Raw genomic sequence first — 6,000 nt, 5'->3', positions numbered from 1 at the left:
TTCTAGGAATTAAGTTCTTGTCATCTTGGGCTACAGGTTTAGGGCTTCTCCCCATGGCAGTTCAGAACTCACTCGAAGTAAGAATCATTTCCCCCTTCTCCCAAGGATGCACTTCACCTGATCCTGTCCAAGGCTTGTTACGGTTGTTTTTACTCTTTTCTCCCCATTTCTCCTCCCTCTCCCCAATATTCAGGATATAAAGGTTTCAGGCCATATTTATCTAACTCCAGAGATGACTTTCCTTAGGACATCTTATGTCGGCCAACAGAGTGCTGTGGCATTTGCTGCCTCACCTTGGGAGGGCTCCCTGCAGACCTGTGGGTGGAGCTTCTCCTACTGGGAATTGCCCCTCCAGGGCACTGGACAGGGTGCCAAGGCCTGTGACACCCAGAAAAGCTGTTTCTAGCCCTGGCAGCTCTGTACCAACAGCTGCATGGCCCAGTGTGGAGTGTGTGTGTGTGTGTGTGCTATCAGCAGGGACCAGCATCTTTCACTGGCATCAAAAGACTGACCCATTTTCAGCAACAATATTTTTGCAGCCGACGGAGCCTTTGTTGGGTTTGTATAGGCGACCAGTTGAGCCGGGTTTGTGTTTTAGTGAAGTGGCGAAGTCTTAGCAGGTGGGAAAGAAGCTTGGCCATGGCTCTCCAGTGAACTCCCCCGTCCTTTCTTCCTGGAAAATTTCCAGGACCCCATCTGAAGCGTCCCCTCCCAGGACTGATTCTGGTTTGTCTCTTTGCTGGGTTAGGTAAGGTTAGGTGAGGAAGGCTAGTGGGATGACCATAGCTGATTTTTGTCATCTACCGCTCGGTCTGGATTCCCCACTTCCTCTGCTAGCACCGCTACTGCACTTGGCCACCCACCTGGCAGGAGGACACAGACCCTCATCCCAGCCACTACACCCTCTTCAGGCTGCAACTTCTGTGCTTGTCCATTTCCCACCAAAATTGGGCAGGAGCGTGCCAAGTGATGCCCCAGAAGCCAACTGTGTGCCAGGGTGATTCTCCTCCACCCCAGTTCCAGCAGCCCCTCCTGCTCTTGAACATCAGAGCCAGTCACCCCTGCTGGGACACCGACTCCTTTCCTTGCTTGCTGGTCTTTTGGCACAGAGCCTGAAGTGACCAGTGACAGCCATAGCTTATTGTCCACTGGGTCCCCTGGTGGCAGTGTTCCCCCTCTGGGGAACAGGCCTCTAGAGCTGCAAAGCACAACATGGAGGGGACGAGAAGTTCAATTTCGCCAACTGGATCCCTGGAGGTCATGGTTAGGGGGCTGTTACTACTTCTGCTCCTGGATTCCCAGACCCATGCATTGTATCAGCTGGGGATAGCAATTTATGATGGTCACTGATTTAGGGTATATTTTGTGTCTTAAAGGATGGAATCCCATCCTCAAAGGGTATTTTCTCCTCAGCAGGCTAACAAGAGGACCACTCCATCACTCACCCAGATTGGCAGTATCTGAATGGCATGGTAAGGAATGGGCCCAGTGGAGCCCACGGTCATGTACCCAACACCATAGCTCCTTTGCTGTAAAGTGAGTCTTTTTGGTCTAAAGCAATGTTATGTGGTATTTCTACATCCATCGATCAAACATTCTCTAAACCTCCAGATAGTGTTCGTAAGGGCAGGAAAGACAAATCCACACTTGGGATATGTCTCAGGTCAGTCAAAATGAATCACTGCCTCACCTTTAGGGCAATATAATTGAGTTTAAGTCCAATGTAATCAACCTTCCACCTAGTGGCCAGTCGAGTTCGTCCCGGTGGCACTCTGCTGGGAGCTCAGCTTTGGTGTCTTGCTGTTAAGCTGGATGTTCGGCAGTTGCTGGAACTAACTCAGCCTTGGTGAGTTGGAGGCCATACTGTCGGGCCCACACCATCCTACCTCCCTGCCACCACTGCTACTCACTGAATGGCCAATGACAGAGGCAGGCTGACTCCAAATGGTCAAAGCATCTTCCTACATGGCTGCTGGGTGCCTTTTCCGTGGTAGTGCTCTCTGGTGGCTGTTAGCAGGGATACAGAGACCTTCACACGCATGTCCACTCCCATGGTCCTAGCTGCATGCATGACCCTTCCACTAAACTCCTGGTCCCCAACCTTTGAATTTTCCAGGCCCAGAGCAGCAACAGCCGAGTCTTTTGCCGCTGTCCATGGGTCTAAACATATTCCTATGCCAAGCCACTTCTCTTTCTACACAAAATGGAGAGCTACGTGTACTGCCTAAGCATGGTGGGCAGAACGGTGGGCCCCCAAACATGCCCATGTCTGGAACCTGTACGTCTGTTTTGGTACAGGGTAAAAGGGACTTTGCAGATGTCATTACATTGAGGATCTTGAGATGGGAACATTATCCTGGATTATCTGGGTGGCCCAATGTCATCATAAATGTCCTTATAAGTGAAAGAGGGAGGCCGGGTGTGGTGGCTCACGCCTGTAATCCCAGCACTTTCAGAGGCTGAGGCGGGTGGATCACCTGAGGTCAGGAGTTCGAGACCAGCCTGAACAACATAGTGAAACCCTGTCTCTACTAAAAATACAAAAAAAATTTGCTGGGCGTGTTGGTGGGCACCTGTAATCCCAGCTGCTTGGGAGGTTGAGGCAGGAGAATCACTTGAACCCGGGAGGTGGAGGTTGCAGTGAGCCAAGATCGCACCATTGCACTCCAGCCTGGGCAACAGAGTGGGGTTCCATCTCAAAAAAAAAAAAAAAAAAAATGTGAAAGAGGGATCCAGGAGGGCCAAAGTCCGAGAAGGAGGTGTGGCCATAGAAACAGACGTTAAAATGATGCCGTTTCTGGAAAGGGTGCGTGAGCCAGAGAATGCAGGTAGCTTCCAGAAGCTGAAAAAGGAAAGGAAATGGATTCTGCCCCAGAGCCTCCGGAAGGAATACAGCCCTGACAACACCTTGACTTCAGCCCAGTAAGATCCAGTTTCAGCTCTGACCTCCAGAATTGTAAGAGATTAGATTTGTGTTGTTTTAAACTCACAAGTTTTTGGAAATTGGTTACAGCAGCAACAGTGAACTAACACACCAAGTTTCTGTCCATGGGGAGATTGGGAGAGGCAGTCTCTCAGCACTGCCTTTCAGGGAGGCTCCTGAGTGAGGCTGCAGTGCAGCAGCTATCTATTTTTAGGCATTTTTTGCATCCCACACTGAGCCAACCCATGCATGGACCAAGCTCGGCCTATTTCTTCCTCCATTAGGTGGTCATAAGTGACACCACCACCCAACACAGCAGTGATGAAGGTGAGGGACCTCCAGTGGTGCAACAGAGGCAGATGATAGGAGGGTCTTGTGCAGTTTATCTGTGGCTCTGGCTCTGCATAAGCCCAGTGCTGGATGTGCCCTTTCATCTTATCACAGATTTCTGTCGAGCACGCCTGACCCATGCCCTGGAGGCCCTGGCAGACCCCGGCTCAAGGCAGGCGGCTCTAGTGGTGTGATCACCGCTTGGTGTCTCCCGCTCTGCTAGGGTGCAGAGGCATACCAGCATCTGTCTTCCTTTGCTGCAGATAGCGTGGCCTTGCTCCAGAACCCCCAGGATCCAGGTTGTGATTCTCCCACTGGGGCTTTGCCATGAAGTTATCACAAACTCAGAGGTTTAAAGCGACAAGGCATCTTTTCCACCATAGGTATCTCTAGAACCATAGAATCTCCCAGATCATTTGGCCTAATTTGCTGGGCTGCTAGCACCATAGCCTGTGCCCGCTGCAGAGTTCTTCCCCACGCTGGCAGCCTTTCACACCACCTGGTAAATGTGACCACGCAGTATTCCCAAGTGTGGCACGTGCTGCCTCCAGAACCCACAGAGGCAACCAGTCATCGTGGTCCTTCTTAGTGGTGGGAAGTACACAGTGTAGTCCTTCCTTCACTGTGGAGATGCCCGTTATGCTCCAACCACTGGGCCCCTAAAAACTTCACCGATGCAGCAGACCCCTGGATCTTCACAGGGTTTCTCTCCCACCCTCTGCAGCACACGCACCTTACTAGGGCCTCTGAGGTTTCCCCTCGTCAATCTGGTCTTCCAGTTTAATTAATATGATATCAGTACACTGAACCAATGCAGCAGTGTACAGAGTGTCTGGTCCATCCAGACTATATTAGGAAAGAGGGAAAAGAGTTAATATGGCCCTGGGATGAGACAATCAGTGTGTATTCTTCTTTTGTTTTGTTTTTTTTTTAAGACGGAGTCTCAATCTGTTGCACAGGCTGGAGTGCAGTGGTGCTATCTCAGCTCACTGCAACCTCTGCCTCCCAGGTTCAAGCGATTCTCCTGCCTTGGCCTCCTGAGTAGCTGGGATTACGAGCGCCCACCACGCCCGGCTAATTTTTTGTATTTTTAGTAGAGACGGGGTTTCACCATGTTGGCTGGGCTGGTCTCAAACTCATGACCTCAGGTGATCTGATGATCTGCCCACCTCAGATCCAAAGTGCTGGGATTATAGGTGTGAGCCACCGCACCTGGCCAGTGTGTATTCTCATCCATCCTAAATGAATGCAAGCGGCTTCTGGTTCTCCTCTTAAGTAGGGATGGAAATGAATGTATTGGCTTCCTACCATGGACTTGAGACTGTGTTGACCTGCTCTAGCAAAGATACCATAATTGGGGCTCCTATTTGTTTGGGTTTGCAGTATTCCACTGTCAATCCCCAGGATCCATCTGGTTTTTGCAGGTGTTTGACTAATTAAATGACTCTATAATGGGGAGAAAGTATACCTGCATCCTTCAGGTTTTAAGGGTGGAATATATTCGTCCCTTATAATTACTGTAACTCTCTTCAGCGTGCAATATTGGTTTTTATTTACTGTCTTGATTGGGGGAGGGGCAGTGTCAGGGATTCCCACTCAGCTTCCCACATCTATAGCTCTTATTCCACAATCCCAAGTATCTGGCCAACATGGGGGTTACCCCATATGCCGAGTGTGTCCACTTCAATCATTGCACTTGAGGGCTTGGGAAATGACCACCAGGTGGCTCCATGGACCCTGTGGACCTACCAAAATCCAAAGCTGGGCCAGGGCTCTATCACCTGACCCCATATGCCCTCCCTTTAGCAGGAGTCAAGACGATGCGCCATGTCCCCAGGATTCTGTGTGCAATAGTCCTTGAAATGTTTCTGTATTCCCCCTCCGTGTATATAGTTACTTGAATGAGTGGCCTTACGTTTCTTTGGGGAAGGACCGTGGGGGCAGATTTTGGCTCCCTGCACCGGCAGTGATGTTGGGAACCTGGCCTTTCAATGAATTCTAGGTCCGAAACCAGGCAAGGGGTTGTAGCAGGGGACTCGGGCAGCCACTCTCAGCCTCCTGCTCATCCATGTTTGTTTATTTTAGTTTCGAAAGCTCGGCCACACCCTTGCTGACTGCCCATCCCCCTGGTCCCTAGGAAAGAAAGAGACAAATATTGCATGATCTCAACTCATATGTGGAATCCAAAGTTGAACTCATAGAAGCAGAGAGTAGAATGGTGGTTGTCAGGGACTGGGGAGTGTGTGTGTGTGTGAAATGCGGATATGGTGGTTAAAGGGTACAATGTTTCAGTTGGACAGGCTGAGTAAATCCTGGGGGTTAATGTATAGCCTGGTAACTGTAGTTAGTGAGAACGTATTCATTATCTGCTTGACAATTCCCGAGGGAGATCTTACATGGCCTCACTGCACAAAGAGATGACAGGAAATGGATATATTAACTTGCTTATTTTAATCATTTCACAATAGATACCTAAATCAAAACATCATTTTGTACACTGTAAATATATACAATTTTTATTTGCCAATTATACCTTTGTACACCTGCAGGGAAGGGGAAGGAAAAATAAATAACATGGCAAAAATATAAAACTAAATTACAAAAATAATAAAATGTGCTCTGTGTAACTTAATCAGAGTGGAGAGTATCTGCCAGGAGTATAAGTAGGGGCTCCCTTGAGACACCTGAAATCTTCTTACCCATGGTGGTCTCTCTTCTTAGGTGTGGTTGGGGCCTGTGGCATGCAG

The sequence above is a fragment of the Hylobates moloch genome, unplaced genomic scaffold, assembly GCF_009828535.3.
Source record: "Hylobates moloch isolate HMO894 unplaced genomic scaffold, HMol_V3 SCAFFOLD_1, whole genome shotgun sequence".
Taxonomy (NCBI): domain Eukaryota; kingdom Metazoa; phylum Chordata; class Mammalia; order Primates; family Hylobatidae; genus Hylobates; species Hylobates moloch.
This window is presented reverse-complemented; position numbering follows the sequence as displayed.